The following is a 17,328-nucleotide window of genomic DNA, read 5'->3' as shown; positions in this document are numbered from 1 at the left end:
AAGGAAATGATCGACAAAACTAAAAGGCAACCAACGGAATGGGAAAAGATATTGGCAAGTGACGTATCGGACAAAGGGCTAGTATCCAAAATCTACAAAGAGCTCACCAAACTCCACACCCGAAAAACAAATAATCCAGTGAAGAAATGGGCAGAAAACATGAATAGACACTTCTCTAAAGAAGACATCCGGATGGCCAACAGGCACATGAAAAGATGCTCAACATCGCTTCTCATCAGGGAAATACAAATCAAAACCACATTCAGATATCACCTCACGCCAGCCAGAGTGGCCAAAATGAACAAATCAGGAGACTATCGATGCTGGAGAGGACGTGGAGAAACAGGAACCCTCTTGCACTATTGGTGGGAATGCAAACTGGTGCAGCCACTCTGGGAAACAGTGTGGAGGTTCCTCAAAAAATTAAAAATAGACCTACCCTATGACCCAGCAATAGCACTGCTAGGAATTTACCCAAGGGATACAGGAGTACTGATGCACAGGGGCACTTGTACCCCAATGTTTATAGCAGCACTCTCAACAATAGCCAAATTGTGGAATGAGCCTAAATGTCCACCAACTGATGAATGGATAAAGAAATTGCGGTTTATATACACAATGGAGTACTACGTGGCAATGAGAAAGAATGAAATCTGGCCTTTTGTAGCAACGTGGATGGAACTGGAGAGTGTGATGCTAAGTGAAATAAGCCATACAGAGAAAGACAGATACCATATGCTTTCACTCTTATGTGGATCCTGAGAAACTTAACAGGAACCCATGGGGGAGGGGAAGGAAAAAAAAAAAGAGGTTAGAGTGGGAGAGAGCTGAAGCATAAGACTCTTAAAAACTGAGAACAAACTGAGGGTTGTTGGGGGGTGGGAGGGAGGGGAGGGTGGGTGATGGGTATTGAGGAGGGCACCTGTTGGGATGAGCACTGGGTGTCATATGGAAACCAATTTGACAATAAATTTCATATATTAAAAAAAAGAAAAGAATAATGGAGGCACGTAAGTAACAGGGGCTTGATGTGTTCCACGCCCGACGTACAAGTTTCCACTGGCGTCTGCACATTACCTAGTTGTTAGGCAGCCATACCTGGAAATGTCTCCTGTTTAAACTTGCTGCGAGTACATATCCTCAATGCATTAATGCCAGATAAAGTGTCCCTGTTCAGTCTTTGTCATTATTTGCTGCACTTTTGCTCGTCCTGAGCCTGCTAATAATGCTTTCATTGACCGTTTCCTGATGAGTATAGCGGGATGCGCAGGAACGTTTCTCCACGGCCATCAAACACGTCCATTCACCGTCATGGTCACTAAGCTTCCGTGCATCCCTGCTTTCAATCCGAGCCCAAAGCCTCCCCAACCAGCACCAACAAATGAAGCGGAGTGCAATGGTCACAGGTGAGGACTCTTTCCTTGTTGCTGAACCTTGGACCTACGACTAATACTCCAGTATGCGCTGAACAGAACTGGGTAAACAAAACACTCTCTGCTGCTTGTAACCTTCCTGAAAAGGCTGTGATGAATTCCTTGAAAGGGAAGGGCGACTTCATCAACTCCTGTAATTCTAGGAAAGCGTGGTGGAGCGTCTACGCAGCTATGGCAGGAGAACCTGTATGTCTTCCCTTTGGTTGTCCGTCTCCCCCACCATTGTTTCCGTGGCACTGAAGGGCGACCCGTCTTATCTCAAGATGAGGTTAAGTCAAGGGAAGGAAGATAAGCACAGAGGGGTGGGAGGGAATGGAGACAAACAGGCAGAGGTGGTCTGGCAGGAGTGCATAGGGGCCACGGGATGGTGTTGACACGGAATGACCTTCTTGGAACACTCTGAAAATCTCTACCTGTACCTAAGGCGACTTAGGTGACAGGCGTCTTCGTTCCTTTATGCAGGGCTTCTGATAGAAGAACATCATGGCGTAGTCTGAGTTATAACCCACGGTGAGGATAAAGTCATAAAAGGAGCTCTCCAGCTGCGTGTGTAGGGAGAACACTGGCCTCGCTTAGTGATGCTGGCCTGACCCTGAATTGTTCCATAGCTGGGGCAACAGGGTTGGGGGAAGCAATTGGGACTCCACAAGTGGTAGGGGAAGGAGGGGATTGTGACAGTCTGTATCGCTGATGGTAAAACAGCTCTTTTTTTTGGTCTGGCAGCCTAGGGTATAATCAGGAGAATTTAGGTCTGTTACACTTTCCTCAGTGTAAAAGGCAACCACCCACTAACCCATTTCTGACAGTTCTTAATCTGTGAAGCTTTATGCAATTTAACTCGTGCAGGCGATTTTCTGTAATTTCAGGCTCTCGATGATGTTTCATTTTCTTCTTTAACCCGAACTCCTACTCCAAACGTTCATTTCTTTTTCTGACAACCACATGAGGTCATAATAACTGTGTTTACTAATAGTTTCCTTACTCATTGGCAACTATGAAGCCATCTAATCACTTTACAAATAACACATGACCAGGGTGTTTATCTGCCTTATCACACTTGTATGGTTTTTACATTGAGTGTTTTCCCTAGAACTTCTTAGAAATCAAACATTCGGTTTGGAATTTCTTCCACCTACTGACATACTTATTTTTAACTTTTGCCTTGGCCTTTGTTCAGATGTGTCATAAAGGCAGTAAGTCTTGGCTGGAAAAGTAGTCTTTCCCTCCCGCCCACCCCCCCACCCCCCCCCCCCCCCGGCCCCCAGCAGGGAGGGAGTAATCCTATCTGTCATGCAAATTTTGTTTGCCAGAGGGTCGGTCCTGTAGGAAAACACTTCCCATACCACTGAAGGTGAATACCGAAGACCACGGTGCCCAAACTTCCCACGGCCTTGGTTCATTGTCCTTGTGTTAAGGATCTCAGCAGGTGCGGGAGTCTTTGGAATAGGCAGAAATACTCCTGGCTTTGTGTTGGTTGCCTCCAGCTGGTTGGGACTTTCTACGGTGAACTTCCATTCAGGGATCTCCATTTTGGATGTCTCTTCCTTCCCCCCAAGGAGGTCTGAAACTTTTTGAAGGAGAGTGCCAAGGGTTGGTACTGGGAAGGGGATGCTTCACTGGGTGGTGCATCCTTTTACAAGGAGAAAAGGAGGCTCTTCCTGGGTATATTTGGAGGCGGCGAGGGTGATGATCCACCAGCCGAGGAGACGTGAACAGAATCTGCAATAACCACTGTGCTTATAGCCAGAGAGCCCTGCTCCTGACGCTGATTACACAAGCCCAGCTCCGGGCGAATGTGCCCCCCGGGACTAGAGGAACTCTAGGCTTCTTTACGAATGTCAGATGTCTGTCGGCACCCCGGAGATAACTGGAACAGGCCCCCTTGCCCTGTCTCTGTTTCACTAATTACTGGTTCTTTAGGATGTTGTCCCTGCGTGAGCCAGACCTGGAGGTATTGTTTATCAACCAATTTGATCTATTTAGAACGGAGACTCGTCTCTTTCTGCCTTGATTTATAGCCCTATAAGTTCAACTGACAGATTTCCTGCTACCGACTGAAACTTCTTGCAGAGGGGATACAGTACCCAGCGCTGCACCTGGGAAAGAGAAGGTATTCAATGTTTATTGAACGGAGACAGTGAAATGTGGTTATAGTGACGGAAACATCATGAGGCGGTAGAACATATGGTCAAACAGAGCTGACACAGTCTCTCTAGTTCTTGTATAATTGTTACTATCTATTGATCTCCAGCGAGACGTCCTAGGAGAGACAACATATTTCTAGTCAAAGCCACCACCTTGCAAAAATAGTCGTAAAATCCTCTTTTAATACAGGAAAAAGACAGATGCTCAGAGACATTAGGCAACTTGCCTGAAACCACACAGCCGAGTGAGTGGCTAGAGCAAGTGGGTTCCTTTGCCTCCAAGGCCCCTGGGAACTCCCCCTGCATTGAGCCACCGCTCTGCGCCATCTCCCTGCTGGAGATGTACCGAGTGAGACGGGAGCTACGACTGCACGATCGAGCACATCAGGCCAAGTAAATCAGGTGGTGCTGGAAAGTACTGAAGAGTGGGCCCTCCGTCTCCCTAAAAGGTTGCTGTGCGGTCCTACGAGGCTGGTGCAGAGCAAAGGCCTTGGCTGGCTGTCTTCCTGGAGCATGGTGGCTGCGTTGGGGTCAGATCAGAGCCTTGGCACCACGTTGAAGGGGCGAGTCACACGGGCCACCAGCCATTCGCACTGCCTGCCTCTCGCCTAGGAGCTCCCAAAGCCAGGCAGAATAATCAAGTATCCGTGTTAAGTGGGTAAAAATCAACCTGCATTTCCTCGCTGAAACTCAAAGCCAGTCCTTCTGAGACAGGAAAAATACCGATAGAAATGTGTTTGATGGGGCGCCTGGGTGGCTCAGTCAGTTAAGCCTCCGACTTCGGCTCAGGTCATGATCTCACGTTTCGTGGGTTCGAGCCCTGCGTCGAGCTCTGTGCTGACAGCTCAGAGCCTGGAGCCTGCTTCGGATTCTATGTCTCCCTCTCTGTCTCTCTGCCCTTCCCCTGCTCACGCTATGTCTCTCTCTCTCTCTCTCTCTCAAAAATAAACATTAAAAAAATTTAAAAAAGAAAAAAAGAAATTGTTTGAGACAGCCAGTTCCCTCCCCCAGCTCTGCCTCAATCTCACTTCCCCTCAAAGACAGCAGGATGATCGAAAGGTTTTGGTTAGACGCCATGACAGGCCTCAATCTTCCACCAGTGAATCACTGGGAAGAGTGGTGGTCTTTGCTCTGCCCCTAGAATGATCTCTCACTCTTGCCCTTCTCTGCTAGAGTCCAGAGTGCCCGGGTGCTCTCCTGTCTCATCTTCAAATCCCCAGACCTGACCAGTGGTGTCACTCCTGCACCAGAGCATGTGTTTAACCTGGGAAAAGCCTCTCCTTCTAGGAAGAAGTGTTTCTTGTCCCCTTCTGTGCCGTCACAGGCACCAGATGAGTTATAGGAACTGATAACAATGTCTATAGCTTCCTTTAAAAACTCTACCTTGACAATCCGACCACAGTCTATTAGCCACGTTACCTGTTTCTTCTCGTCTATAGCTGCTTCACTGCTGGAGAAGCAAGGCTGTTGGACAAGCAGCGGCTAAGGTGAGAAGGGAGATGGGTAACCGGGTGGCTTTAGTCCCTTGCAGTCATGCAGAGCACTGCAGCGGTCAATCAGGTGAGCTCAGAGCCAAGGGTTTAGGCTACGGTTCAACCATGACCTAGTCCCATAAACTCGGACAGGGTACTTAATCCTAATTTCTTTTGTCTCCAAAGCCAGAATAATAGCAGTACCCACCTCACTTGGTACCTGTATGTATTAAATGAGATCATGACATAAAGCGTTTAGTCCGTACTAAGTGCTCAGTAGCTCCTGGTATTATTATTATTACAGGGAGTACTGGAAAAAGTCTTGTCCCGTAAAGGCTAGAACTTGCCCCTAACTCCTAACCCATCAACATCTTCCATCCATTTCTTTGCTCTGACTCCGCTAGGGTAAAAGATCTCATAAAGGAATCTGCCAAGGGCTCACAGTTGAGGGTGGGCTATATATCTATATCTATATCTATATATCTATATCTATATCTATATCTATATCTATATCTATATCTATATATCTATATCCATATCCATATCCATATCCATATCCATATCTATATCTATATCTATATCTATCTATCCAAAATGTTTATTTACTTCTGAGGTGGGTAGGGCCGAGGGGAGAAGGGAAACACAGGATTCAGAGCATGCTCTGTGGCTCAAACTCACGAACCCTGAGATCATGACCTGAGCTGAACTGGGAAGCTTAGCTGACCGAGCCACCCAGGCACCCTGAGACTGGGCTTTATTAATTTGCTACGGCTGCCATAACCAAGTACCACACACAGGATGGCTTAAAATAACAGAAATTTGTTGTCTCACCATTCTAGGGGCTGGAAGTCCGGGATCGAGGTATCGCAGGGTTGATTCCTTCTAAGGGCTGTGGGGAGATTCTGTTCATGCCTCTGCCCTAGCTTCTGGTGATTTGCTGGCCATCTTTGGCCTTCTTAGATTCTAGAAGCATCACCGCAGTCTCTGCCTTCATCTTCCCATGGCGCTGCTCTCTGTGTATGTCTGCCTATAGGACCAAATTACCCCTTTGTATAAGGACACAAGTCACATTGGATTAGGGCCCACCCTGATGACCTCATCTGTGGAGACCCCAGTCATTTAACCCGAGTTAATTTAAACTTGTTGCTATTCAGACGCCTAATATCTTGGCTTCTCCGGTCTCCAGAATCAGCTCTAATATTTTTTGTTTGTTTGCTTTTTAATAGCAAAAACTTCCGAGGAACAGAGGCACCCGCAAAATAAATACGAATTAAGGATTCCCCGGGGAATTGTTTTTTTTCCCCTGTGCTTTAGAAAGTTTGGATTCTTTATTTCTGTGACAGGGCTGCATTCTAGCAACTCAGTGACGTATCGTATTGTCTCTACTGTAGTGCGGTAAACGGCTGGAAAAGGCAGAGAAAAATAAAAAACCTATCAAAAGAGAGAGAGAGAGAGAGGGGCGCCTGGGCGGCTCGGTTGGTTAGGCATCCGACTTCAGCTCAGGTCATGATCTCACAGTTCGTGGGTTCCAGTCCCGCATCGGGTTCTGTGCTGACAGCTCAGAGCCTGGAGCCCGCTTTGGATTCTGTGTCTCCCTCTCTCTCTGACCATCCCCCACTCACAATCTGTCTCTCTCTCTCTCTCAAAAATCAATAAACATTAAAAAAATTTTTTTTAAAAAGAGAGAGAGAGAAATGGTTACATTAGAAGTCCACCAAATGCCTAATTCATACAGGCACTTGTGTGTGTCTTTTATTTTGAGACTAGAATCCAAAATCGCGACCTGTATCAAGATTTCGCATTATGGCCAGCCACCTGGAGGTTTTTTTTTCCTTTTTTTTTTTTTAAACTTTTTATTTTGGAGTAATTAGAGATCCACAGGAAGTCGCAAAGATAGTCCTGAGAAATTCCCTATGTCCTTCAAGCACTTTACCTCAGTGCTGGCACGTTATGTATCACCCACTGCTTTTTAAAGACGATTGTCCTGGGCAACAATAATATACCGGGATTATTTGCTGGAAAATCTGAGCTGACTCATCCACCCAAGCCCTGCCTTTAAAGGAACCCGGAACCACGGTGCCCCTGGCACCTTCCGCGGTCTCCAGACACAGACATGCAGCTCTGAGCTGCATGAGTTTCCTGATCTGATTTATCTGGCTCTTTTCCAGGCGGGGATTTCCACCATCCAGTGTGGGAGGCCGCAGCCCACTTGGATGAGACAGAAGGGGAAATTTCCAAGGGGGGACAGTGTCAGCCCTTGCCTCGAGGACACCGAGGATTTGCGATTGGGAGGCTCGTGCGTCCTCTCGGTTTCATTCTGCTCATTTTCATCGGTGGGCACCCGGAAGAAGGTGCCGTGGGGGCTTTGGAGAGGTGGGTGCTTCTGTCCAGCTGGCAGACGAAGGGGCCGAAGAAATGAGTTACAGGTAAACTGGTGAGGGGGACGGCGGCTTCTCGGAGCTTCGGGAGGTGTCACAGGCATCCAAAGGAGGAGGACTGACTTTTGCCTGGAGCCCGCCTTGGAAGCAGGGAGTACCGGGGTGGGGGGAAGGTACGAGAGGCAAGGGAGTCGGGAGGAGGGCAAACACCCCAATTCTAGCCAAAAGCCCATTTGGCTGTTCTGCTGCTGTCTTTCCAATTATAAAAATAAGGGTTCTCAAGAGTTTAAAGAAATACAGAAAGATATAAAAAGACAATAAACCCACCTGTAACCCTACCACCCAGTAGTTTAAAAAACGAAACAGAACAACAACAAATGTGGCATCTTTCTTGTAGGAGAAATGCATGTTATAAGAAAAGCGTTGGGGCACTTGGGCGGCTCAGTGGGTTGAGCGTCCTACTCTTGATTGCGGCTCAGGCCATGATCCCGGGGTCATGGGACCTGCTCCAGCTCTGTGCTGAGTGTGGAGCCTGCTTAAGATTCTCTCTGTCCCTCTGCCCCTCTCCCCTGCTCACGTGCACTCTCTCTCTCTCTCTCTCTCAAAATAAAAAAAATAAAAGTAAACAAATAAAATTGTTAACAAATTTCAACCATTTGGCTCAAGAGAGACGTTAAGGATGTTTTCCTCTCTGGAATTACATTTGCTGTACTGAAGCATCCACCCTTTGGTCTCATGGAACCTTGGGAAGCCCCCCAGAATACTCCTATTACCCTTCTTTGGAATAGCACCTTCTACCTCCTCCCATCCCTCATGGCCCATCGACTGGCCTCTGTTAGGTCTTGGGGATGCAGAGACGAAAGATGGAGCCCTTTGCTCAAGCAGGGGCTGGGGAACAGATAACATCCCCCCAGTGGCACAGAGATAACAGGGTGCTTTGGGAATGGGATGCAGGGTTGCCGTGCCGGTTTCCTAGGGCTGCCATAGCCAAGTGCCCCAGGCTGGCGACATAAACAACGGATGTCTATCGTCTGTCAGTTCTGGAGGTTACAGGTCCAAGGCCAAGATGTCAGCAATGCTACTTCCCTCTGGGAGCTGTGGGGGAGAATCTGTTTGGGCTCCCTCACGTGCTCCCTTGGCTTCTGGTGACTTCCTGGTGATCTTAGGTGCTCCTTGGCCTGTAGAAGTGTCACTCTGACTTCTGCTTTCATCTTCATGTGGTGTGTTCCTCCCATGTGTGTGTGTGTCTGTCTTTGTGTCCAAATTTCCCCTTTTTATGAGGACCCAATCGTATGGGATTAGAACCCACTCATGGTCTCATTTTAATTTGGTTACCTCTGTGAAGACCCTCTTTCCAAATAAGGTCACATTCTGAGATACTAGGGGTCAAGACTCCAACATATCTTTTTGGGGAAGACACAATTCAACCCACAATGGTAGGCAACCGTGACTGGGGAGGAATGAGCTGGTGGTGGATGTAAGGGGGTGTGGCGGGGGGGGGGGGGAGCGCCTGAGGACTTGTGTGTCATTGATTATGTAGACCCATCAGGCAGAGAGCCCAAAAAGGGAGATGGGAGAGGAGAGCAACACCCAAAGCTGGAAAGGCCTTGATTCTCTCTGGGGAGCACGAAAGCTTTCAATCTGAGAGGGCTGTGGTCACAAAAGTGTCACAGGCCAGCGTTGTGGGAGATGGACTAGAAAGCCAAATGAGGGGCCAACGAGAAGGTACTTTGCTATCATCTGGGCACAGCTGATGAGGGACAGCGTTCAGATTTTTGAAGGTACTTACCTTCTCTCCCTTTGGCCATTCATGCTCTAGATTAAATGAGGCCAGTGCCTTCAATGACACAGAACACAGTCGCCTCCTGCCCACCTCTCCGGGTCACCCCCATCCTACTGCCCATCTAGCCAACTTCCTGTCACCTGCTCTGCCCCTACCGACCGGGTTCTGGAGAGGTCGGAGACTCACCCTGCTGCTTTCTGCCTCTGTGAGTCTACACGGCCCTCTGCCTGAATAATGCTTTGTCCCTGTTTGTGTCCCTGGCAAACCCTTGGGCTAAATTCAAGAGGCGGCTCACATTGGTTCCCTCCTCCGAGAAGTCCCCTGACTTCCCCAGGTCAACTTTCTAGACAATAGTAGTAGCTCTTACGACATTGGGTTGTACTTGTCTGCTGATATGGCAGCTTGCTTCTAGCTCATGGTTCTCAGGCTGGCTGTTCTTTTATGTCACCTGGAGAGATAAATGATAGATAGATAGATGACAGGTAGATAGATAGATAGATAGATAAGCCAGAAAGCAAGCAAATACTCCTGATGCCAGGGCCCCACCTATATAGATTCTGACCCCATTGATTTGGGTTACGGCCCTGTGTTTTTTGTTTGTTTCAAGTTTAAGTATTTATTTTGGGAGAGAGAGAGAATCTCAGAGCCCAAAGCGGGACTTGAACTCACAAACTATAAAATCACAACCTGAGCCGAAATCAAGAGTCGGATGCTTAACCAACTGAGCCACCAAGACTGAGCCAGCCAGGTGCCCCTTGTTTTTGTTTTTTAAAGTTTTAATTAGTTAATTTTTTGAGGTAATCTCTACACCCAGTGTGGGACTCAAACCCCCCACCCTGAGGTCAAGAGTCACATGCTCCTCTGACTGAGCCAGCCAGGTGCCCCTGGGGCCCTGTGTTTTTTAAAAGCTTTCCCAGGTGATGTTAACACAAGGCCAGGACTGAGGACGCTGCTCAAGGCCAGTGGTTCCCAAACTTTAGCCCGCATCGGGATCACCTGGACGGCCTGTTCACTGGGCCACATCCAAAGTTGTTTGGAGGGGAGGTCCAAGAATTGCATTCCCGACATACTCCCAGACGGTCCCAGGAGCTACTGGTCCTGGGGTCGCACCTTAAGGACCACCAGTGGCTCCTTCTACTCCACTAACCTCAGAATCTGCAGTGGGGGTTGTTCGCAACGCAGCCCGGTCCCACAGAACAGAGTCTGATTTTAACGAGATCCCGGGATGATTCATGTGCATGTTAGGGATTCAGGAGCACTGCCCCAGACAGTAAATTCCTCTCTTAGGAACCATGAAATCTCACTTTTACATCGATTGCACCCACCACAACCTGACACACGGTAAAACGCTAAGTAAATATTTGCAAAATGAATGAATGCCCCCGACCACACTGAATGTTTATTCCTGTCAACTTGAGTGATTTAATTTGTTCGTATGTAGAAGCAAGGCTATATGTAGTCATCCAAGCAGAGCAATGAGATTTGGTGGGAGCTCCCACACGAAAGATCCAGCTGTGGGCCTTGGGGAGGACACGTTAATTGTAGTATTCACCCACCTTTGAACCCAGATTTAGCGCATCATCCATTTTGGGCCAGGTCAACACTCCGGCCCTGGGCATAAAATGCTGAGGAGGACTCAGTCCCTGACCTGGAGGAACTTACCACCTAGTAATCGTGACACATTTGCTCATTTCTTGTTATGACCGTGCAGGCCAGGTATTAGTAGAGGAGATGGCAGGAGGGGTTCTGTACATGAGCCACCATCTGGAAGGTCCAAACCAGGGCCACCTGCTGGGCTCAGCAGAGCACAGTGATCACCGACAAAGAGTAGTCAATACTCAGGAGGCCAACAGAGCCAGTGGGCAACACCTGGGGTGTATGGCAGGTGGCAGGGTCACCCTCCGGGTGTCAGGAACAGGACTTCCGTTCTCAGAATGGGGACCGGCTAGAGCCGAGCAAGCCGAGCAGACCGACTTTCAGAGTCTGATTAGTGGGCAGCCTGTCAAGATAGAAAGGTGGAGACCCAATTGCTAGGATTGAAGAAGAAGAAAGATGGGACCATCTCTTGGGATTCGGACAGAAACCCCACAGACCTGGCACACACATGAGTTTTCAGAGCCAGATCTGGTGCCCCAGTGAGGAAGGAAGAAAGGAAGCCAAGGGGAAGGGAGGGGAGGAAGGAGGAATCCTTGAAGGGCACGGTTTCCTAAATTCCCTCCAGTCTGTAAGAACTGAACCAAATATTCTAGTTTGGTTCTGACTGAAAGGGAAGTAGCCCTCTTCTGCACCTATGGCAGGTTTCACTAAATCTAGAAAGTTCTATGGGAGCTGCAAAGAGAAGTCTTGGAGGGCCCGGGGCAGGGGGGAGGGAATGAGACTTAGAAATGCAGTCTGGTGAAATGTGAGCACTGTAACAGGAGCTGAGAGTTGACAAAGCCCAGGTGGTCAAGGGGCACAGGACGAGAGCCTTCCCGTGTGCCCTTTCGTTACTGTGGATTGGCCCGTGAAGAGTGCCTCAAACCAATAAAACATCTAGGAGCCAATCCCAGTACTTAACTCTGAATTACTGGGGTGCCAACAGGCACCAGGCTTATAAATCTGTCTTTTATTATCTGGTTGGCTTAACCAGGTCTCCAAAAGGAACAGTAAAGTTTTATGGTGTAGTTTAACAAACAAACCTCTGAGTCAGGCTTTATCCTGGAAGAAATTTTCCCTGGTAGCATTCAAGGTCAGACTAGATCACCCAGCCCTGCCCTGATGCCCCAAGTAGGTAGGCTGAGGTTATCCCGTTGAATCTGAATAGATTTCTCATGCAAGTCTAGTGAAGTGCCCTTGCCTTCATGTACATTTATGTGCATGCACACACTTAACCTTTTTATAAGAAGTGCAATTATAAAGACTCTGATTGCTTGGTCTTCTGTTATTGCTATTGTTTTTACCATTGCAGTTTTTGTGTGTGTGTTCTTAATGTTTATTTACTTTTGAGAGAGAGAGAGAGAGAGAGAGAGCATGAAGGGGGGAGGGGAAGAAAGAGAGCAAGACACAGAATCTGAAGCAGGCTCCAGGCTCTGAGTTGTCAGCACAGAGCCCGATGAGGGGCTCCAACTCATGGACTGTGAGATCACCACCTGAACTAAAGTCAAATACTCAACTGAATGAGACACCCAGGCGCCCCTAATCATTTTTTTTTAGGTTTATTTATTTTATTTTGAGAGAGAGAGAGACAGAGCATGAGTGGGGGAGGAGCAGAGAGAGGGAGAGAGAGAATCCCAAGCAGTCTCCGCGCTGTCAGCGCAGAACCCCATGCGGGGCTCGAACTCAGGATCCGTGAGATCGTGACCTGAGCCAAAGTCAAGAGTTGGACATTTAACCAACTGAGGCACCCTCTTCCACTGTCGTTTTCAATTTCACTTTAGGGTGGTAAACTTAGAGATAGTATTTTCTCATTTCTCTGAAATAGTTTTTTATTGCTACTAATTAGTATTCGACTTGTCTTCAATTTATTTGTTCTTCCATAGAAATACCATTTAAGTATGTTCAAATTGCTTAAAATGTAAATAATTGTTTAGAAATATCTACTAAGCCCCAGAAAATAACAAATAATTTAGTTATTAGTACTCAATAATTCAGTTAGTACAGAAGAACATAAGAACTCAAAACAAATACTTAATGCTATTTCTGGAAGTAAATGGAGCCATGATTGGGGATTATTTCAATCACAATGGCACTCATTTTCCCAGCGAAAATTCTGTTAGTGAAAGAGAGATTTTCAACTTGCGTTGTGGTATTTCAATGACTCAACAGGGTCCACAGAAATCTAGAGTGGATGGTCGAAAATGACAAGAAGGAATTCTGACCAAAAGAAAAAAACAAATCCATGAGTCCTTCCGTGAGGTAGTGGGATCCAAAAACCATCGCGGTGCCCTGATCAAAAGTCCCACCCAGAATTAGTTTCTCACATTAAAAACATGATGTCTGTGCCCAAACTCCCAAGTTTTCATTTTCCCTCTTATCTACCCATCTGATTCATCTCACGGTTTATTTGCCCCCAAAGCAAATTCCAGAATCATTTTGTCACTGATTCCATCTCGGAGCTGTAAAAAACACTCATTAGATTATGCTTCAAAAAACTACTTTAATAGTTACAAAGTTTAAAAGCCTAATTTTAAAGGAATCTGGATGGAAATTTTTACATCCAGATAAGAGTAGTTGCTTTCAAGGTTGTCCTCATTTGGTGTTACTGCTGAGAAAGTTCTGGAAACTTTTCAGAAGCCAAGGTCGATTCTTTGAATACTCCCCGAGGCTCCAAGTCTTTTTCCTTTGTTTGGAGCTTTGCTTTCCAGAAACAACATAAAACTTATTTTTTGAGTAATGCGGGTGGTCTGTTGGGTAACACTATTTGGGTCTAATATCCCATTTGGACTCATGGGATGCATTTTCTTGTGTGATTTGTAAATCAATTCTGAAAGCAATCTCAGAAGCGTTTTATAGGTGTTTCAAACAAAGTTAAGATCCTAGGCAGGAAGTACATCTTCCCAGCATGGCTGTTTCAGAGTGACATTAATCTGGCTAGAAATCAAAATGCATTTTAAAAATGAATTAGTGTGAATTTACAGCCATGCTTCAAACACACACACTTTGTGAAGGCAAAGTGCTCTAAAGCAAGATAAAGACAATTTTTAAGTGTTTTACTTTTTAAAGTAAATGTTTTATTCTCGCTTAGGGAGAAAACAGTCTGATTGCCTTCCCCAGCACACACAAAAGATGAGAGTTGAGAACTATTTCATTGCCCCCAGGGCTATTTTGCAGAGACTCAGAGATGAGAGGAGAATAGAAATAAGGAGAAAACCGCATGCCTTGTGGTGAGCAGGGACTGTGCTCACCCAGTTTATGGTTCTGGAACAATGGCCTCCTTCCTCGCCATCATTTACACATGCAAAAGCAATCATACTAATAACCCCCCATATCCCGCAATTACGAATTTAGCATCCTGGATAGTCCGGATCCCAAATACCACTTATAGTGGCTTGTATTTATATGTTGCTCTATGGTTTTTATAGGCCTTTCTTGCACGGTCGTCCCAAGAGGTGGACAGAGCAGGTAACTTCCCCCTTTTAAAGATAGGGATGTTGGGGGTGCCTGGGTGGTTCAGTCGGTTAAATGTCCGACTCTTGATCTCAGCTCAGAGATCTTAGTTTGTGAGTTTGAGCCTTGCATCAGGCTCTGCGCTGACAGTGCAGCCTGCTTGGGATTCTCTCCCTCCTTCTCTCTCTCTCTGCCCCTCCCCCACTCTCATACACACGTGTATGTGCACGTGCGCCTTCCCTCTCTCTCTCTCTCTCTCTCTCTCCTCTCAAAATAAATAAAAAATATAGAGATATTGAAGCACAGAGGATAGAGTGCTTTGCACAAAATTGCAGGACTAGTTAGCTGCTGATACAGATTTCAGACTTTGCATCTAATTAAGCCCAAACCTAAGGTCTTTCGTGGCAGGACGCACTGGGAGTTGAGTTAACGTCAGCATAGGACCAGGCATTCCAAAGCTGGCAACGGAAAAAAATCATATATGAGGCCCACTTAAAACATAACTTATTATGAAATATTTTAAGGAAACCTGAACTACACATATTCGCACAACGGATATCTGTTCGTGTACCCTCCGGCTGAACAATGAAACTGTTTACGCTGGAATTGAAGTTTCCAACCCTTCCCCACCTCGCCTGTCTGCTTCCCCAGGAGTAGCCCCTCTGCGGGGGGGATCATTTGCGGGGTACTTTCTACTTGAAGACAATTTGCTTGGTCCTTGGCAGCATGAATCTTAAGGGGTAAAGGGCCTTCTCTGACACTTGGACCTGTGATCGCCTGCCCCCTTTGTGGATTGACTGGGACTGGGGTTGGGGGCGGTGAGAGGAGCCTTGAGGTCTTGTACCGTACGGTGACCCAACTAAGTCCGCTCTGAGGTGAGTTAACGCTCTTCAGTGTTGACCAGGTAGGAGAGCAAAGGGGAGAGGGAAATTCTGCCCTCCCCAACCCCAAGCACCAAACTGAAGGTTGCCCCCACCCCGGCACCCCAGTTTCATTCTTTCCCAAAAGGCTCTACTGAGGAGAGTCAGGTAGGTGAGGCCAGGGAGCCTCTTCTCACTTCTGCCATCTTGTTCCCTTCCCTACTCTGGTATCACCGCCCCACCTATCCCACAGGCGACCCGAGTGCCCCCGCTGCCCACCCTTCCATGCCCATCTGCCCAGAGGAGGCTCTCTCTCTCCCCATGAGCCCGCCAGTCTTTTGTTTTGTTTTGTTTTGTTGTTTGTTTGTTTGTTTGGTTTTTGCCCCCACCGGACATGACCAGCTGTCACTCCTGCCGTGTCTTTCAAAGTGATCATTTTGTAAACTGAGCTGTGGTGAAGGGAAGGGATTGGGGAAACACCATAAAAGGAGTGTTTTGTACATGAGAACAGTCGTTCACTGCCTTGGCCATCCGGCCTTGCAGGAATGTTTTAAGGGGAGGGAGTTTCCCAGCCTGGCTTAGAGAAAATAGCTTGAAGGTATGGGGGTGGGTGGGAGAGAGCTTCCATGGGGGAAACAGTGCCTCAGAATCTCAGTTCACCGGAAAGGGACTATGGCTCAGGATGCACACTTACTGAGGAGCCTCAAATTTGCCTCCTTGATGTACTCTCCACAGAATGGCCCCCAAGATACTCTCATGGTAGTAAAATGTTCTTCATACAACTTCAAGGCTGTCCATTAGCAGATCACGTACGCTACCTATCAGGCGCCTTGGACTGTTTTTCTCATGGAATCTGTGATTACTGTTCGATTCTGAAATCCGATTTTAGCATAATTACATTCTACTCATTTGTCAAATGCAGACACTTAAAATACTTCATGTTTGGAGCCCCTGGGTGGCACAGTCGGTTGAGCGTCCGACTTCCGCTCTGGTTACGATCTCATGGTTCGTGGGTTCGAGCCCCACGTCGGGCTCTGTGCTGACAACTCAGAGCCGGGAGCCTGCTTCAGATTCTGTGTCTTCCTCTCTCTCTCTCAAAAAATGAATAAACATTAAAAAAAATAATAAAAAAAATAAAATACTTCATGTTTGTGGGGGCGCCTGGCTGGCTCAGTCAGAGGAGCATATGATTCTTCATCTCGAGGTCCTGAGTTCAAACCCCGTGTTGAGTGTGGAGATCTCTTAAATAAGTAAATACATGACTAGGTCAACAACAAACCAAAAATACAAAATGTTCGTGGAATTAATTTTTCCCAATTTTTTATTTTGAAATATTGACATTTTCTGGAAGAGTTGAAAGATAATGCAACGAGCGCACACCCTTCATCGAATTCATCAATGGTTAACCGTTTGCCGTTGTCTTCTCTGTCGCCATCTCCATACACACACAGGCCCATGTATTTACATTCTCCTTCTTCCTAAATCATAAATTAAGTTGCAGAAATCATGGCACTTCATCCCTAAATACTTCAGTGTGTGTAACACTGGAGAATAAGAACATTTTCCTAATAATGACCATGTTTTACCATCCCATACCAAAGGTACAGATCACCAACAAACGGGGATTACGCTCCACCCCCTGGAGGTGGAGTATCCATGAAAATGATTCCAAATTCTCTGCTCAGAATTCGTCTTTTCTCTCCCGTTTATCTAAGTCGTGTTAAATTAATTAAGCAAGGAGACCATTGGACTGAGGCGACTCTATTGTCGTGGTGGCTTATGGAAGCAACCCCAAAATCGAAGCCTGTAAATTCCTCAAAGTTACAAAATTGAAACCTAAGGATGACCAATTAATCACAGCCAAGTAGGCCTTAAGCTAGAGCCAATCAATAATTTCCTGCCTTTGTTTCCTCCAGAGCTCCTGTGGGTAGAGCGCTCCTGACTCTTTCCACCATTTAGGTGCTGCCTGACTGATTCAAATAGATTTTTTTTTTAATTGTGTCTTTATTTTTGAGAGAGAGAGAGAGAGAGAGAGAGGCCAAGTGCGAGCAGGGGAGGGGCAGAGAGAGAGGGAGACACCGAATCCAAAGCAGGCTCCAGGCTCTGAGCTGTCAGCATGGAGCCCAGTGTGGGGCTTGAACTCATGAACCGAGACTTCGTGACCTGAAGTTGG

This window comes from Panthera onca, chromosome D3, assembly GCF_046562875.1.
Source record: "Panthera onca isolate mPanOnc1 chromosome D3, mPanOnc1 haplotype 2, whole genome shotgun sequence".
Lineage (NCBI taxonomy): Eukaryota > Metazoa > Chordata > Mammalia > Carnivora > Felidae > Panthera > Panthera onca.
The sequence above is the reverse complement of the archived record's forward strand: the minus strand, read 5'-3'. Positions refer to the sequence as shown.